The sequence below is a fragment of the Periplaneta americana genome, chromosome 14, assembly GCF_040183065.1.
Source record: "Periplaneta americana isolate PAMFEO1 chromosome 14, P.americana_PAMFEO1_priV1, whole genome shotgun sequence".
Classification (NCBI taxonomy): Eukaryota; Metazoa; Arthropoda; class Insecta; order Blattodea; family Blattidae; genus Periplaneta; species Periplaneta americana.
Window position 1 is genome coordinate 134,660,041 of NC_091130.1, and position 20,216 is coordinate 134,680,256.

Here is a 20,216-nt window from a genome sequence, read left to right on the forward strand (position 1 = left end):
TCAGTCAAACCAATGAATTTCGTATTGCCAGACAGAATAATTGATGTTGATCCCTTTCTCGTATAATTTGCCTAAGAAAATATGTTACAAATTATTGAATTATTTAGAATAACCTTCCAACATAAAGTACGGTTAGTAAATAAGTCATTTAGTACGAAGGATCGTGTGATATCTGGTAACAGTTGGCAACACTGACAAGACAGCAATATTTGCTGTTTAGGAACTATTCTTAGTGACCCTCACTATACACCGTTCCACTTTTCCATGGCGATTGATCGTTTAGTGCTGCGTAAATGGCATAGCTTTGGCAATATGATGATAGATAGCAGCACCATCTATTTGCTATTATATTCGTGTATTGTGGACTTCAATATCACCCGTTTGCCCGGCAAACCCTGTTATATTTTATATTAATGTGGGTAATAAATTATTTAATTTATGTCTTTCGAATAATTAGCCCAGAAATTAAACTATAAAGCTTATTAAAGTGATTTAAGAGATGATAAAAGAGCAGAATTATTAAATGTAACGTAAACTGGATGTCATTGTGACACTATTTTTTTCTGCCCTTCTTTCCTCTATCATTCACTGATTTCCTTCAATAATGTTTTCAATCCTTACATTCCTTAACGAGTTATAAATGCAACGAGATATGCTGGCAGAAATGAGTCACAAACCTGGTATGAAAATGCTAAACCAGTCCCGTCTTTATCCTTTTGAATAGACATCTCATCTCCAACGCATTTCTATTTACCTATATATACCTGTATATGCATTATACTGTATATCGTAGCATTATTTGAAAAAAAAAAAATCGTATATTCACCCTCGTGCAGAACCGCAATTCAGACAACTTTATTCACTTTCCTCCCACGCCCCAGTACTCTACAACAATACACAACGATGTAACATTGTTTGCGCTGCCTGTAATAAAAGACACTGGGAACTATACCCCTAGCGTACATTTCTGCTCCTACATATTCCGCTATAGTGGTATAAAATCGTCCCATCAAAACATACATTTCATACATATACGTTCATTGCAGTGAATAACGTCGTTCGTCACGAACCTATAAATATAGCTACAGTGTGTTCATATTATGATGCTCACAGTACAATGCATATCGAGGTTTCAAATATCTATTGTATATTGTATCATGTTATTATTATTATTATTAGTATTATTATTATTATTATTATTATTATTATTATTATTATTATTATTATTATTATAGGGGAAACTCGGCTAATTCCGCAGTAGTGCATATTTGATTTTACTGCGGCTTTACAAAAGCGTGAACGTAAGTTTTGAGAGGCTGTCAACACGAGGCATGTCCTCTGCAGTGCTATAGAAAAAAATCAAGGATATTTGTCGACACCTCTGTCGGCAATACAGTGAAACATCGAAAGTTGGCTGTTTTTCGTGTTTTGCTACTCAGCTGTGAAGAAAGTGAGCATTGTTACATATAAATTGTTCCTTTTTTCATAATGTATTTCATAATTATTTACGACTGCGGAATTAGCCAAGTCCTATTGCGGATTTATCCGCACTGTTGCGGAATTACCCGAGTTCTTTTTCAACTGTAATGTATGTACAACTAAATATAAGTTATTTGCATTTTAATAGGTCTCTTTATCTCATTTGGTAATGAAAGGTTTCGTCCATGTCTACGTATCTTGATAATATTTTTTCAATAAACATTTTGATAAAAATATTATAGATTTACTTCTTAATATTGCGGAATTAGCCGAGTCTCCCCTGTATTAATCCCACAGCTTTTCGCTTGTCTTCTCATTTCCAATCGTTCTTCACTTTCTTCAATTTTTTCTGTCTGCCTTCCTTGTTGTAGAGTAGGCTCTATGTACTCGTAGAATTTCATTTTAGTACTGTACTGTACTGTATATGATCTTTTCTCTAATGTTTCATTGGCATTTTTTCTAAGACTTCTCGGAGTAAGTTATTTCACATGATTCAGCCAATTGTACCCTTCTTTACACATTATATTAGGTACATTAAAAACTCTCAAACATTGTTATTATTGCTTAGCAACCTGTACAGGGGGTGGAAATATACTTAAGAATTATGTATGTCATGTATTTAATGCATGTTACTTATGTTATTCTATGTATGTATGTAACTATCTGTATACCTACCTATCTATCTATGTCTGTCTGTCTATCTGTCTGTCTACATATCTACATAATATCTATTTCTATCTATGTCTGTCTGTCTTGTTGTCTTGTCTGTCTGTCTGTCTGTCTATCTGTCTAATGTATGTGTGTGCCGCCTGGATACTTTCGTTAATAATATAGGCTAATTATTTTTATCGGTACCTAGTGTGGATAATCCCTTACAAATATTTTTAGACACAACTAATGATATATACTCAGCGTCGTTTTTAATTTTTAGGTCATAATAATCCGGGCCTTATATGGTCACTAGTTGTGGATTGAATGCAATCACCCATAAGAATAAAATTGCAGATGCATTAACACTTACACTATTATCCGTAGTATTAGTAGGTTCATCATTATTACTAATACATTTACTTCCACTTTGTTCTATACTTTTATAAAAAAGGAACTGATATCTCACGAACTCAAATGAAATGAACTAAATGAACTCTCTCTAGAAATGTTCCAGGTTTGTCCCAATTTCTTACCTATAGGCCTACTATAAAAAAAGATAAATCGCATAACGAATGTTTGTAGGCCTATTTAGAAACATAACGTTTACGTAAATGTTGATTTGTATATTAATTTGGAGATAAACCTATTATAACTTCCTAGAATTATGCTTTCTTCATACCTAATGCTACAGACAGATAGTAGTCATCAAACCACCTCAAGTTTTGTAGTTTTTAATATCCAATACATAGCTGTACTCAGAAAATTACACACCGCAGAATCAGACCTGTAAATAATTTAATAACTCTTGAAGTTTTTAATAACCAATTAAATTTGAGCTCTAAATATGTCAGCAATCTTGCAGATCATGGCCTTCGTGTAATATTGTTTACTGTAGTGTGTGTTTTGTTTTATTGTGAAAAGTCCCATAACTGACGACAGAAGGATTTTGGAAAATAGGAAAATGATGTAGGAAAATTGACATTTCACTGAAAATTACTATTTTTCTGAAAAACGTTGGGTTCCAAGCTTCAAAATGAGGGGCCATTTATTAAAATCCATTCAGCCGTTTCCCCGTAATTTCCATTACCAGTTCGAATTATATAAGATAGATATTCGTATTTAAAAAATCGTGTTTCATACTCACAACTTGTTCTCATTGCAAAGGAAGTCATTTTCCCCATAACTCGCGGACAATCCGGCATTTTTATCTTTAGAACCCTCGTCCTGCACCTATGCATCTTCATTATGTTGCGCGCAGTGAAACTGTCTTTTGTCTGCATAAATAACGTTCATCTGGACTGAACTAATCTCCCGCAACAACAGAGCAGATGCCGGACTTTTTATAGACAAATATAAATCAGCTGGCTAAAAAGCGGGGGCACTCGACTTTTCCATGCCATAAATTCTTCTTAAGACCTTGAATGGAAATAAACGAGAAGCAAGAAACCCGATAAGAGCGGGAAGAATGTTAATGAAATGAGAAAATGCTGTTAACCAATGTTATATATTGCATTTACATGACAAGACGTACTTCTGTACCTAGTACATGTAGTTGGATATATATTTACATAGGAGACATAGAAATGAAACAGCAGTATGACGTAACATTACTTTTCTAAGTGTATTAAGTTTCCTGAAAAACAATTTGATAAACATAAATCGAGCCTATGAGTTAAGATGTAATTTGATGTTATTAGTTTTAGAACTTTGTCACAGTATTAACACCTTAGTCTCTCAACATTATAATCTCACGGTCTTACTAATAAAAACTCTATATACAGACGTTTAACTGTCTTATACTTATACAATGAGTAGCTCGTTTATACGTCGTGTGTAAATTCCTTACTAATAATCACTACACACGTCGTGTATAACAGTGCAACTGTTACACAGCTACGTCATAGTTTCGTCATGACTTCGTTACGAAAGATAATAGAACATCTGAGGTTCCTTATTGCATCCGGTAGAGCGCTCTAGTGTGGCGTGTCAAGTATCGATAGTACAACTGGCTCTAATCGATTACCGTACTATATTTTGGTCAAAGAGTACAAGCTACAGCAATATTATTCTAATTATTCTGTGCTCTTTGGTTTGTTCTTCTCTGGTTACTAGGCAACCATCATCATAAAATGACAGTCGATACGAACAGCTGTTAGAGGGGCGGCCATTTTTTCTCTATATACAACGCTTAAACAAGGGATTTCGTGTATATAACTACTGCAAAGCAATTCCCATTATATAGTTACAGGCTGTTTATACGTCCATAGCTTATTCACGGTTTATTAGTAACGTTTTCTATCTCAACTCTGCATAAGTCTAGTATAAAAACTATACACGGTTTATTAGTAAGACTGTCAAAGTTTAATTATTTGCTAAAACTTTAGTTCGAACTTTCTCGCTTTAATAAAAAAAACTTTTCTTTGAAAGTATCTGAGAAAATGTCAGAGTCATTTACAACAAATACGAATTAAATAATTACTTTTCGTTCTGCAAAGCAGTTTTATTATACTACATAATATGTTCGGATCAAATTTCTGCACCTTTAAAGAAAAAAAAATCTTTCAATAATGTATTATCATAATTAGGGGTCGGATATTGATGACCTAAAAATCTACTCAAAATGAGTAATGGAAAAATGACATAAAATTAAAAGAAAATTACATTTAAATATTATTCACCGTACTCGCACCACAACTCCATAAAAATTAGTCACCTTGTTTCAATGACAGCCCTGCAAATCGCGGAGAGAGGAGGCAACTTCCTGGAATTTGGCTAAGATAAAGGAAAAGAACATGCAACAAAATGAAGGTTTTAAGGGAAAACTATAGATTTTAATGAGGGTTTACAATGTTTTTCAATCAGGGGTGGTCCATGTTAGTGCCTTCATTCTACATCTCCTCCTCCTTCCGTGCTTCACTTTTGTTACCAGATCTTCCAGATGAGGGAGTGTGAATGACAAAACAAATTGTGGGCGCAGCGTGCATTCTTGCAATCTTTGTTAAAAATATTGTCTACTACATTTTTATATTACTTTCGTTGTGTGAAGTGAAACCTTCAGTGGAATGAGGGATGGACTTTAGAGTCTGTTCCAAACTATAAAACTCAAACCTCACTGTTATTCACTTATTCAGTAGGTAATTGCTACTGACCTATTTGGATACAAAATGATTTTGACAGACGTGTCGGTAAAGAAGAAAGTAAAATGCATTCTACATGATCTAAAAGTTCTTCAAAGTATTAAAAATGACCAAAAATGCCGAAATAATATAAAAATGATCTATTAGTTCAAGAACATCAAAAAATGCAATATAAGAAATTACTTTTGTGCGAGATCGTGCGTATTTGCTTGGTTTCCGCACAAAACCAATCCGCGGTAAGTCTAAAATTCCACATACACTATTCCCAACCTAACACACATAACAATTTCCCTCTTCTTACCGCTTAAGTGACATATTCATTTTACTGCTTTAGGCTTTTAACATATTATTTTTAGAGACGTTCAATATAGTAATAATTATAAATTGGAAACTTACCACTGCAATTTCACCTAAATTGCACTGTTAGTTATTGTTTTTAAATATTTGCAAAAATTAAGTAAACTCTACAACTCCACTAAAGTTACTGCATTCGTGATGCATGTAACATTAAGGAAGCCGTTTGTTTTAAGTTCGCATTTATAGACTGGGGGGAAAAAAGACAGACGTATATCACGGCCTGCTGGAGTATAGTAAACACAGAAAACATTTTAAAGCAACAATGTTGAAGGTAGATATTTTTGTTTTGCAAATTTGCCGTCATTGAACAGAAAGCAAGATGAAGATTTCATTGCAACTAATTAGAAATTCCTCATTCAGGTATGGAATAAACGATATTCGCACAAAATAATAATACATGAGCGGTATGTTTTCTTTCAATTCTCGGAAATTAAAGAAGCTCAACTACGTTTCCCTTTTTCAAACTTTTCCTCGAACATGAAAACTTCAACATACCGCTCTTGTAACGTATATTGCTATTTTACGTTGATATTAACATAGAAAGGATTTATTTATTAATAGGCATCGTCCTAATGCGAAAAATAAGATGATGAGTTTTCATCAACATCCGCCTCCTAATCATAATACACTGCTCTCTTAAATTGACTAAGCATATTGGGAATTAAATCAATGGCTTTCCCAAAACACGCTGTGAAATGTTTCATATGAAACAATTTTTGTCTCGAAAAGGAAACAAAAACGAGAAAAATTGTATTAAACTTTTTTGTTTGAAATATCTCAAAGAAAAACTTCACTCTGTATATTGTATGTAGTTAATTCTCGAATACATACATTCTTACATGATATCTGTATACTGATTGTAAAAATTTATTTATGAAAGGCAGTAAAATTGAATATAAGAAAAGCCTGTGTGCAGGCAGATGGAAAGAGGAGATAGCGTTCCGAAACATGTTCTCTTGGAGTTCCAGAGAACGTGTCTGTCCGTGAAAATACAAGAAGCTATTTTTTTCTTAACACAGTCAATCTTACAGTCGGTAAAAGTGACAGAATTATATATTACAACAATGCTAACTTCCTGGTTGTGTGAAGTATAAAGAGAAAATATTGTGATTCTGTAGTAAATCGATCAAAACTTTCATCCAATAGTAATTTATGTAACTAGTGTATAATCTCGGCTATTTTTCACGAGTCATTATAATGAACGTTATACCCGTACACGTGTTACATATAACGTTTTATGCTATTGTAGCATTAAAATATGTAAAAAATTATTATATATTTGCGAAATGTAATGTTATGACGTAGTAGAGACATGAGTAGGATAAGGTTGTCTAATTCCGTGATATATTTAATAAAGACTATATTTATGCCAAAATTGTAAAAAAAAATTCAAATAACACCTAAATGACGTCATTTGGACCTTTAGCTACACTTTTCACAACATTCAGTGTTAACAGTTTCACAAGTTTTGTATATAATATATGATTCTTCTTTTTTATACAGTGGCTCCTAAATCCGTGACAGGGATCCTAATTCCGTGATAGTGATTTCCTAATTCCGTGAGTGATATCCTAATTCCGTGATACTAAAATAATCCTCATTAACTGCTCACAAAACAAACGTGTATTTGGAAAAACACTTTAGAGTCATGGTATTTTCTTTTAATATGGATTAAGTAAGAAATTACAACATAGAAAAAGGGCCTAAGTGACAAATTTCATAGAAAATACTTATGTAACTACAGGAATACATATTACATATTAATATATTATAAACAAAATAAACTGAAACTTAAATTCAATACAAAATTTAATTTGCATAAATTGAATTATAACACAATTATTTCTCATTATTTATATTCCTAACAACAGCAGTAATTAAGTTAATTATATGCCCTATTATTTCATTATAATTATAATTGATTTTTCTATAACTTATTTCTATTATTATTTCCACGAATTATTTTCTTTCATAGACATTAATTTTCACAATTTAGTGTTGGCATCACTGGTCGAGTGAGCTAGGACGAAGAAATATGAAAATGAATCCGAAAACGGGAAAGCTCCTGTAGCATTTTTATTGTCTCATAATGTTTAAATAATCATACACATTGATTCAGCTGACTATACCTACAGTAATGTATCATTTGTATAATTCTATATTAATTTTTACCTCAAATATAAAATATTTCTTCAGGAGCGGTCACAAGAGAGAGAAACACTTTCTGGTCAACCACCTTACACTGAACAGAAGCTTCTGCAGTCGACTGCTTCTATTCAAAAGGCGGGTAGTCAATAGAATTGAAAAGAAAACATCTCCTGGCATCTGTTAGGTATTTCAAAACTTAAAAATCAGAGGACACAACTCCATGGCAGTCAATTGAAATTTTATCACGGGATTAGGGGTATCACGGAATTAGGCACCTTTACCCTACTAGATATGACATAATATATTGCATGGTTGCTAAGTAACCATTTATAAGACACTGCTATTTTGTTGTTGTTTTGAAGCTTTTTCTTACAGGTATGTTGTATAAAATTGTGTTGTGAAGGCGGTGATGACGTCATGGAATACTAGTTGCTAGGTAACCTTCTCTGGCTCCTGTGTCAGAATTAGGCCAATTGTGCACAATTTATAGCTTCGTAACAAGCGTGTTTTAATGCTAGGATTGCATGAATCGATATTTTGAGAATCGCTGATAATGGAAAAGTGGTTTTGAACTTGTGATCTTCCTGTCTGTCTACAGCGATTTCTTCTGAATTAACATATCAGACCTTGTTCATATCTGTATCTACAATCCAATTCTCGTACACATCGATATGAAATATAATAATTTTAGGTAAAATGTTTTTATGTCAATGTTTTAAGTAAGCAACATACATTGACGATTTACTCCAAATCAAGTTCAACTATTTTATACATTAGGCTATTTAGAATAAACTGGTTAATGAATTATTATTAAAATTATTTTTACTTTTCGTTATGATTTCTCGTCTGAGTTCTATTGCCTTCAGCACAAAATAAACATACAAAACAGCTACCTATCTTATTCCTGACCAAAGAGTCGTTCTTTCTTAAAAGATTAACCTTCACTAGTTGCAATCCCCTTTTCATCCGTGATGAATATACACAGAAACAATTAGCTATAAAAATTTCACTTCAACATTCTGAGGTCTAAATTATTTCCTTTGTGATACATTTACGATAGCATGTCGACGGCCCAGTTCAAAAGGAAAATAACTCAAAATTTAAAGTTTTGAGAAATCTGAATTTTAAAGCTTCATGTTTGTCAGAAATTCAATTAACATACTATAATTTGAAACTTATAGTCTATATATAAAACATCATTAACAAAATTTAGAGTAATTTCAACGATCCTTTGATTTTTCACAGCAACATAAAGCTTTAAAATGCATATTTCTCAAAATTTTAAATTTTGAGTTGTTTCCTTTTCGAACTGGGCCATCGATATTATGAAACAAGTATGTAATCTTATACTTTATTGCATGAATCAGTGTTTAAGAAATAAGGTTTTGGCGAGTGCAATAATTATATAATTTTACTAGCCGTACCCGTGCGCTCCGCTGCACCCGTTAGAAATAAATATAAAGTAATTACATAATTAAAATATGACGTTTGATCTAGGGAACATTCGTGTTTGATAGAAGGATAAATCATTTAATATGTTACTTAATTTAAATTGTATTTAAATAATTAAAATGCGATCATTTTGGTCCAGAGAGCACTCATTTGGTGCAATGACAATTCCTTTAACATGTTTCTTAATTGTTATTACATGCAACCACAGTTTAATGAAGACTGACATATCATTTAGTTTTAATGTGTATACTTTATGTTATTTGCTATATGTTTCAGAAGTTACTGTAATAACATTGTAGAATTATGTCTATCTAGAGAAACTACACTTTCAATGGTGAAATAATAATTAAACAATTAATTAGCTTCCGATATTACTTCATACAAACACAGAAACATTCTCTGTAGGCTATGTTTAATAGCTTTCGATTGTTGTTGTCCTAGGTCCCTTATAGACGAAGCCATTTGTTTTTATTTCAGTATAGCGCCTTAGATGGCATTGTTATCGTAATTTTAAATCTCATTTATTTCATTAAATATCAGTCCTATAAAAATTTTGTATAGAATAAAACTTATCGGAAATTATTTTTAAAGAAACTTTTGTTATGTAACATTTTTCATGAAAATTAATAATAAGGGAGATATTTCGATTTATTTAATTTAAGCCCCCTTATAACACCCCATTAAAAAAAATATTTTGAATGCCATATAGCCTAAAATCTAAGTTACAACGAACTTAATTTATATTCCAATTTTCATATAAATCGGTTCAGCCATTATCGCGTGAAAAGGTAACAAACATCCAGACAGACATACAAACAAAAATTTCAAAAAAAGCGATTTTCGGTTTCAGGATGGTTAATTAACATGTTAACACCAATTATTTTTGGAAAATCGAAAATTACCAGAAAAATTTTGGCTACAGATTTATTATTAGTATAGAAGATAAACTTGTTTCGTATGTTATTTTTACGACTGCATTATAAAACAATTAACGAAGTAATGACATAAATTTGTAATGATGGGTAGTTTGATTTCATGGTTTATAAAGAAAGGGGTTGCTATGACAACAACGATCTATTAAATATTGTTGCACGGCAAATCGTTTCATAATTTTAGCTTCATGGCACGAGTTATGTCATAATGAAAACTCACGACGTTTTAGTTGGCATGGTAATATTTTACGGCTCTGGTACAATAATGTGGTATATTTATGCACTATTTTCACTAACGATAACGACTGTTTATAATGCTGGTGTAGGAAAAAGAATTAAATGTAAAGTTTTCATTAGCAACTTTATAAAAAGAAGAGAATTGTTTTTTTTTTTTAGCAATTTATTGATCGATCAGCGCATTTAGCGCTATACAGATCATTTCTAAAAAATATAAATACAATATATGACAATGAATTGAGGGCAGCCTAGATAGAGAATTGTTGAAGAGTGCGTAAAATGTATACTAAGAAAGCATGGTACCGCTTGATTTAAATATGTTCGTGTGTTGTATTTTTGTTAAAACACCAGTAATGTACCGATCTAATAAAATTATGTTATAATTTCACTACTCACTGTATATAATGTTACTCAAATCAAATCATAGAAAGATTCAGTGGTAGAAAAAAAAAAGCTGAGACGAGATGTTATGGCACCAACATGCGCTAAGTTTTAAATTGCCGGCCAGCAGGGTAGAGGAGTGGGGGTTGTTTGGGTTACGGTTCTCAAGCTCAGAGCGGCAGGCATATCAGTTTCATCTCTTTCCAAAAAAATTCGTCTTACCTTAGTATCACCACTTTCCTACTCAAGAGTCCGAAGATACCTAATGGAATTACGCCCGCTATTCCATCTTTACATTCTTATTCTCCGTCCGAATCAGACGACTAATCTGTTCTGGAATCCGATGTCCCTAAGTCTATGGAAATGTTCTCAAAAATACTGTCCACCACGTGCTCAATTTCAATGTAATTATTCTCTACTTTCTTCACATAATCATACACTGATATCCATTTTTTGAAGAAGCGATTGCAGAGTCGGCCTCTGCTTATGCGTAGCGTAGAAATTATAGATGAGTCTTCTTAGGATTTCCTCATCAAAACTGTCTACAGCTGCAACAATCTTCTTCTTCGGCTGTGATTTTTCCGGACTGGAGAAAGAATCTGCTATTCCTGCCTCAATATTTTTCCCTTCTTTCCTGATTCTTGCCAAGGTTGGCTTTGAAATACCAGTGGCAGCCAGTACCTACTCTTGCACACATGCTTTTCAATGGAATTGGTATTCCATTTACAGCCTCTTCTGACATGAATTTCCACACATTGTATGCTATTTCATGTCCTTGACTATGAACTACGCTATGATTTCACACCTTAGACAATGCCATAATGAGGGAGGTCAGAAGGACAATGTTTTCAGTATTAGCAATAGCGGTAGTAGCAGAACGATCTGAACACTCGGATTGCTAGTAACCAACTAACCCAACACCCCTCCAGTTGAGTGTGAGGGCGAGTCCAAGCAAACGAACTAAAATGCGTCCCTCGCGCCGGTGCCATAACTTCTCGTCCGGGCTCTACAGAAGTTTACTGTAGAGCAGCCGTGGCGAAAATGTAATCGTGCGCCGAGCCACTCTGTATAACCTGCAACGTGCATAGCATCTATGGAGGGAGGCGGACGCCCGAAGGGGAAGTGAAGCAACTGTCTGACTTATTAACGGATTTTCATTTTCTTTACGTCAAGCACTTAAATATAATTTTATGGAGTATAAGGTTACAAACTAATGTTTAGTACGTGTAACGAATAAAAGAAATGAACAAGAAAACATAGGACACATCATCACAACCTAAAATTAACTGTCTTCAGAATGTCTCTGCGACAGAGTTTCAAAATCAGGAATTATGTCACTTACTGCCAGTCGTAGTTGATCACGAAGGTATTTGTCTGTCAGTCGTAATCTAAATTAGGTTTTTACTATTTTCGTTGTTGAAAATAATTTTTCACAAACTTAAGTTGTGGCGAACATGGTTTCAACAGAGCAAGTGAAAGAACAAAGCTTCGGATATTTATTTTTTGGCGAAGATTTGAAAATTTCAACATTTGTCAAGTCCTTACATCTAGCTTTCATTGTAGCATTACATTGTAAAACTGTGAATTTAAATTGAAGACCTAACCGCATTATTCGTACATCTGCTGAAAAAGGATGCAAATAATAATAATAATAATAATAATAATAATAATAATAATAATAATAATAACGCTTAACCTTTTAATGTTTCATGAGTAACATGTAGTATAATGATGTTTTATATTATACAACAGTTTTCTCGTAATACTTGTGAACAAATCATACATTTAATATTCTCACCATTATGGCAGCAAAAAAATGCGTCCTCCCATCCTACTTGGAACTTTCGTTTTTGTGGAGGTACATGGTTTCGAGAGAGACATTGCGACGATACGCCACTCGCAGGTCAGAAACAAATACAAATGGAACGGAGTTTGACTCCAGTGAGTGAGAGGGTGGGGGTTGGGGGAGTTAGGAAGTAAAAGAGGTGCACAGCTATCATTGCGAGCCACAATGTGCTCGTGAGTCACATTTTCCCCACGGCTGCTGTAGAGGAAAACTGTAGGCTAACTAATAGGGCAGGTGAAATTAAAATTTTTTAAACAGTAGTTTTATAAACAATACCTGTTATTGCTAGTTGCAAGAGTAGTTAAAATTATTTCCCTTTAAGCTACGAACGTTTGTATCGTTAAAGGTATTTGTTGTGGAATAATTTATGAGGATGTTTGTGGTAGTGTGAATGTAATAAAAATGTTATCAGGTTCCAGGCACGCTCGTTTTAGTGTACACCTGAGAATGAAACTGCTCGCTTAAGTTGAGTTCTGATAGTATAAAATTCATACAAGTAGAAAGTTGATTTGTAATTCAAATATGTTTTCTCTCATACTTTCGTGTAAATTAAAGATGAAATAAAAAGTATCAAAGTGCCACAGAAGCAAATTTTGGTATTTTTTTTACAGAAAACATTTAAATAATAAACCATCAACATAACCCTACTAAGACAAATAATGACTACTGCGTAGAGAACAACTGATAATACGGCTGGTTTATAAGTTAGAATTTAAATCTCTAATCGGTTAATGAAAGCAAACAGAGCATATTTCGGCTTGAAATATCACTTTAGTTCGCATGCTCTGTCCAGGAAAGTAAAAGTTATTCTTTACAAAACATTAGTGAGACCAGTTTTGACATATGCGGCAGAAACGTGGTCAGTCTCCAAAAACGATGAAAAAAGATTGGAGATTTTCGAAAGAAAGATTCTGCGAAGGATCTACGGCCCAACATTTGAGGAAGGTCTCTGGAGGAGGAGATGCAACTATGAATTATATAGCCTTCTAGGAGAGCCAAATATAATCAATACAGTTAAAACTAGCAGATTGAGGTGGGCAGGACATGTAATACGCATGGACCCAAGTGAACCTTGCAAAAAAATTGTAATAACAAATCCGGGAGGTCAGAGAAGACGAGGTCGACCGCACTTTAGTGGATTGATGGAGTGGAAGAGGATGCCAGAAAGTTGGGGTGCAAGAATTGGAAGGCTGCTACACAAGATAGAGATGGATGGCGACAGTTACTAAGGGAGGCCCAGGCCCACCAAGGGCTGTAGCGCCAATGATGATGATGATAAGTTAGAATTTATAAAACAGTTATATTACCGGTTGTTCTTTATGGTTGTGAAACTTGGACTCTTATTTTGAGAGAGGAACAGAGATTAAGGAGTGTCTGAGAATAAGGTTCTTAGGAAAATATTTGGGGCTAAGAGGGATGAAGTTACAGGAGAATGGAGAAAGTTACACAACACAGAACTGCACGCATTGTATTCTTCACCTGACATAATTAGGAACATTAAATCTAGACGTTTGAAATGGGCAGGACATGTAGCACGTATGGGCGAATCCAGAAATGCATATAGAGTGTTAGTTAGGAGGCCTGAGGGAAAAAAGACTTTTGGGGAGATCGAGACGTAGATGGGAGGATAATATTACAATGGATTTGAGGGAGGTGGGATATGATGATAGAGACTGGATTAATCTTGCACAGGATAGGGACCGATGGCGGGCTTATGTGAGGGCGGCAAAGAATTTAGTAATGACTAGAGCGCGTGCGTAGCGTTTAGTGAATGTTCCACTACTTCGGACAGATCGTCGCTTTACAAACAAAACACATTAAGTCAAAAATAATACTCCTGAGAAAAAAGTGTATGTGATGTATACAGTGTGTTTCCGGGCTAGTATTACTAATTTTCAGGGATGATGGGAAAGGGCACATGTATCAATTTGAGATGAGGAACCCTGGTCCGGAAATGACTGAGTCGAAAGTTATAAACAAAAATAGTTGTGTGGAAATGAAATAATTTTATTCCTCTGTACACCTAACTTATGTGTATTTATCTGTACATCTTACACAAACTGTATTCATCTGACGTTGTTTACGTTGTCTACTTACAGTATTCCATTCAGTGCGCTGTCTGAGGGATGGGGACAGGAAACTACACTAAAGCAATGCAGATAGCGTAATGTGTAACTAACATCGTCGGTCCTGATATGCACGTCTGTAGACAGCAGTGTATGTGTACAAGTTGCAGTGTCCAGTCGATCAGTCCTAGTGAAATGGAGGAGTACACGAGAGCGGAATAAGCAGATCTGATTTTCGAATACGGATGCGCCAATGGGAACAGTAGACTAGGTCACAGATTGTATCGGACAAGTACCCACGTAGGAGACATCCGGCCCATACCATCTTTCCACGACTGTTCCAGAGGTTAAGAGAAGGAGGGCACGTGGTGCCAAATTACAATTGCAATTCCACACAATTATTTTTACTTATAACTTCCGACTCAGTCATTTCCAGACCAGGGTTCCTTATCTCAAATTGATACATGTGCCCTTGCCCATCATCCCTGAAAGTTAGTAACACCAGCCCGGAAACACTCTGTAGAATTTATATGTATAAACTTAGACTTGGAACATTAAATACTTACTTACTAACTTACTTACTTACTGGCTTTTAAGGAACCCGGAGGTTCATTGCCGCCCTCACATAAGCCCACCATGGTCCCTATCCTGAGCAAGATTAATCCAGTCTCTATCAGCATATCCCACCTCCCTCAAATCCATTTTAATATTATCTTCCCATCTACGTCTCGGTCTCTCCAAAGGTCTTTTTCCCTTCGGCCTCCCAACTAACACCCTATATGCATTTCTGGATTCGCCCATACGTGCTACATGTCCTGCCCATCTCAAATGTCTGCATTTAATGTTCCTAATTATGTCAGGTGAGGAATACAATGCATGCAGTTCTGTGTTGTGTAACTTTCTCCATTCTCCTGTAACTTCATCCCTCTTACCCCATATATTTTTTCTAAGTACCTTATTCTCAAACACCCTTAACCTATGTTCCTCTCTCAAAGTGAGAGTCAAAGTTTCACGACCATAAATAACAAGCAGTAATATAACTGTTTTATAAATTCTAGCTTTCAGATTTTTTTACAGCAGACTGGATGATAAAAGCTTCTCAACCGAATAATAACAGGCATTGCCCATATTTATTCTGTGTTTAATTTCCTCCCGAGTATCATTTATATTTTGTTACTGTTGCTCCCAAGTATTTTAATTTTTCCACCTCTTCAAAGGATAAATTTCCAATTTTTTTATTTTCATTTCGTACATTATTTCCATCACGAGACATAATCATATACTTTGTCTTTTCGGCATTTACTTCCAAACCTATCTCTTTACTTGCTTCAAGTAAAATTCCCGTGTATTCCCTAATCGTTTGTGGATTTTCTCCTAACATATTCACGTCATCCGCATAGACAAGCAGCTGATGTAACCCGTTCAATTCCAAACCCTCCCTGTTATCCTGGACTTTCCTAATGGCATACTCTAGAGCAAAGTTAAAAAGTAAAGGTGATAGTGCATCTCCTTGCTTTAGCCCACAGTGAATTGGAAACGCATCTGACAGAAACTGACCTATACGAAGTCTGCTGTACGGGAACATTAAATACACATAAAGAAAAATAATTTACTAAAAATAATATTTTGAGCATTCAGTTTTGTTAAGAGCTTTCAAAACTCCTTTTGCTTAGAGGTAATATTTTTTACTTAACGTATTTTGTTCGTAAGCCTACGAAATTTAAGTCTAGGTGGCGAGTGAAATGTAATTGCGTCTTGCAGTGAGCGATAACTTCTCTGGGGAAAGCAAAACAGAAGTGATAATCCCTCTCCAGATATATCTAGAATGCCTTGAAAGTATCTCCAATTTCTCTTAGCCAAGTTATTCTGCTCTGCGGTAATTACTTTGTATTGTCATAGAAAACGAAAATCTGAAGATGATACGAGAGTAAGAGATAAAACAAGTCATTCTCAGCGAGCGTCCTGGAGAGATCTGACTGTAAATTTCAAACAGGCAGCCGATTTAAGCATTAGCATAAGTAAACTCAATATCTACAAGTCACAGTGACTTCAGTTTGGCCAAAGATAGCACAACTTAAAATGAGAAGTTTAAATTAAATGCAGCCCCAAGAAGAACTTTCAAATTAACGACTTGAATGGAAATCAGGAATCGCATACTGATTGTGAGGCAGAGATGAAAGATTTTAATGAAAGCTTATGTAAACCTTATTAAAGTGCACCACAAATATTTTTTATTAATTTCCTGTATTTTATATCTCTACACTTTCATATAAATCGTGATGCTACCTCAGTTGGCAGAGAGCTGGTTTACAATAACCTCGAACTCATGACAAACCTCGGAGATGGCGGAGTTGTATTAGTGGTGAAAAAAGCCTAAGTCGCAGGATTTTTCTCAGGTTCTCCTGTTTTTCCTGTCATTCCAAAATTGCCCCCCTTTTTTATTTTTATTGTCATCATCATCATCATCATCATCAGCAGCAGCAGCATCAGCATCATCATCCTTGCATGTATTGGGCCTAGTGGCCCGTTACGGTCTCTTGCCAACGCTTGAACGGTCTGCCCAAGGATCTCTTGCCCACAGGGTGGTAATTTAAAATTTGGCGTGGAATTCTAGAACGAGGCATTCTGATGACATGTGATCTCCAGTTTTGTCTGTATTTCTGTAGGTATTCCGTAATCGGTTCAATCTGCAGTTCTTTCATAATGTCAAAATTTCTAATGTGATCCATTCTCTTGTATCCCGCTGTACGATGCATAAATCTCATTTCTGCCGCTGTTAATCTTTGTGAATCAATATTACGAATCGTCCAAGCTTCACTACCAGAACAGAGTATAGGTCTGGCCAATGTTTTATAAATTCTGGTGCGCGTGTGTTTTTGTACTAAGGTTGGTTTGAATATCTGATTAATTATCCCCATTGCTCTGTTGAATTTAATAATTTTCTCATTCAAATCCTTTTCTTCTTCATATGAAATTTGGTAACCGAGATAAGTAAAATTTTTGACTTGTTCGATGATCTTATTATTGATGCATATTTTGCTACGGACTGGTTCCTTTCCTAAAAAAGCCATCACTTTAGATTTGTCAGTTGAAATTCCTATATTGAAACTTTCTGCCATTTGATTAAAGTTGTAAACCAAACGTTGTAAATTATCTTCTGAAGTTGCCATAAACACAATACCATCAGCAAATAATGAAGTATCTATTTGGGACAAACGACTTATCGGTAGGCCTATACTTCCATGTGGTTTCAATCTCCATTCCTTAATAATTTGATTCATGTATATTATAAATAATAGAGGAGATAAAGTACAACCCTGTCTCACTCCTTGATTTATTCGTTTCCATTCTGAATATTTGTTTTCAATCCTAACCTGCATTTTTATTGTCATTAACATTTATACTGCACATTTCTGTATACGGGTTTCACCATAACTTTCTATTACATTTTCCTATAATTAAAATTACATACCAACAGTCTGTTTAACTAATAACTCCACCAATCCTGCTATTAACTCAACTCTAAACATTCAATTTCTCGTTGCTGATCTTTAATAATATACACCATCTGTTAGTTCAGTTCCCAGATCACACTTTACTCATGTTCCTTCCTACATTCTATTTCTTACTAATACAGGGACATCATTTTATTTTTACTTCAATTTTTATTGTATCTGAGTTTTTGAATGTACTTCACTCCCACCCCTTCTACTAGTGAACTTCCACCCTAGGCCGCATATGCAAAGTCGTCTTGTCGCAGTATACAGTACTGAGTGAGTATAGTAAGTTCCAGAAATATAGTGTATTTTCCAGTGAATAAAATGCATTCAATATTGAATCATATTTTCACACAGGTACTGTGTCCCTTTGGTTACGTCGCTTCCCTGTTTCCAACATCCGTTTTTACTGGCCCCTCTGTAAAGGATAGTGGCTGGGCTGTCTTAGCTCTTTTCTGAAAACATTCGCTGTCAGGAATTGGACGTCTACGCAATAATAATAATAATAATAATAATAATAATAATAATACTAATAATAATTTATTTATTTAATCTGACAGGATTAAGGCCATAAGACCTTCACTTCCATCCTACCAGATAGCACATATAAATACAAAAAAGAAATACAAACACTGATGAAAATAATACAAATTAAGTTAAAGCCCTATAGAGGGTCAACAGACTCAAAAGAACACTATAGAGCTCTCATCGAGCTAATACAAGAAAAAAGAAAGAAAACAGAAATAGCAATGATGATATTGATAACTGACAATAATAATAATAATAATAATAATAATAATAATAATAATAATAATAATAATAGTAATAATAATAGTAGTAATAATAATAAATACATTACATATTAATTTTCAATTTTGCAACAGCATAGTTACAATATTTACTATATTCATGGGTTAAGGTGAAGTTGCGCAACCTGACATGTGTTCAACAAACAATTCCACGAACTAGAATGTGATTTTTTAAATTTAAATTTGAATTTTGATATTGTCCGACAGTCTCTGACATGGTCAGGGAGAGAATTCCAGAGGCGTGGAATAGATATGCTGAAAGATGATGAGTAGAAGGATGTTCTGTGCAGAGGAATAGAGAGAAGGTACATGTTCCGGGTTCGAGGCAGTGAAAGGTAAACAAAACGAGATGCTAGGTAAGAGGGTGTGGAGGTGTGGATGATTTTAAATAGTAATAAGAGAGAGTTGAAGAATCTTCTTTCTTTAAGTGGACTCCAAGACAACAATTCTAGTGACGGTGTTACATGATCGAATTTTCTAATGTTACAAACGAAACGAACGCAGATATTGTGAACACGCTGTAGTCTATGGGCAAGATCAGTATTTAGATTCGTGAATAGAGAATCGCAATAATCGAAGTGGGGCATCACTAAAGTTTGGATCAGGTTCTTTTTAAGGCTGAGAGGTAAAACGTTGGTTAAGTGTTTGAGGGAATGAATTATGGAAAAAGTTTTCTTACATATGCAGGTCACTTGACTTTGAAAATTTAAATTTGAATCTAAATATACCCCTAAATTTTTTACTGTCTTACTATATGTGATTGTAGTATTATTTATTTTTGTATTTGATACAGTGGCTAGATCTATTTTGTTTAATGCTCGTTGGTGGTACATTATTATAGCTTGTGATTTGTCTGGGTTTAGTCTGAGTTCAAATTTTATATTATACAACTTATATTATACAACTTTTTAAAATAATTTAAATAGAAAGGTCTCGTTACGTAACTGTCACGTGATTTCCCTTTCTACGACCCTGCGACATAAGTACTTACACGGACAGTAGACAGCAAGCTGAGTAAATTTATCTGTGCGAATCGGGCAGAAGTGAAATGATTACATAATACTGTAAGTAAGGTACTCTGTTATAGAGTAGCTACAGAAGACTTTTGAAATCTCCTTTTCTTCAATTTTATTATTTTGGTAATTGAAGATTAACTTATTTTAAGTATTTAACTGTTAATAACGAAGTATTATTAGCTGTACTATTTGTATTGTTTAAGAAATA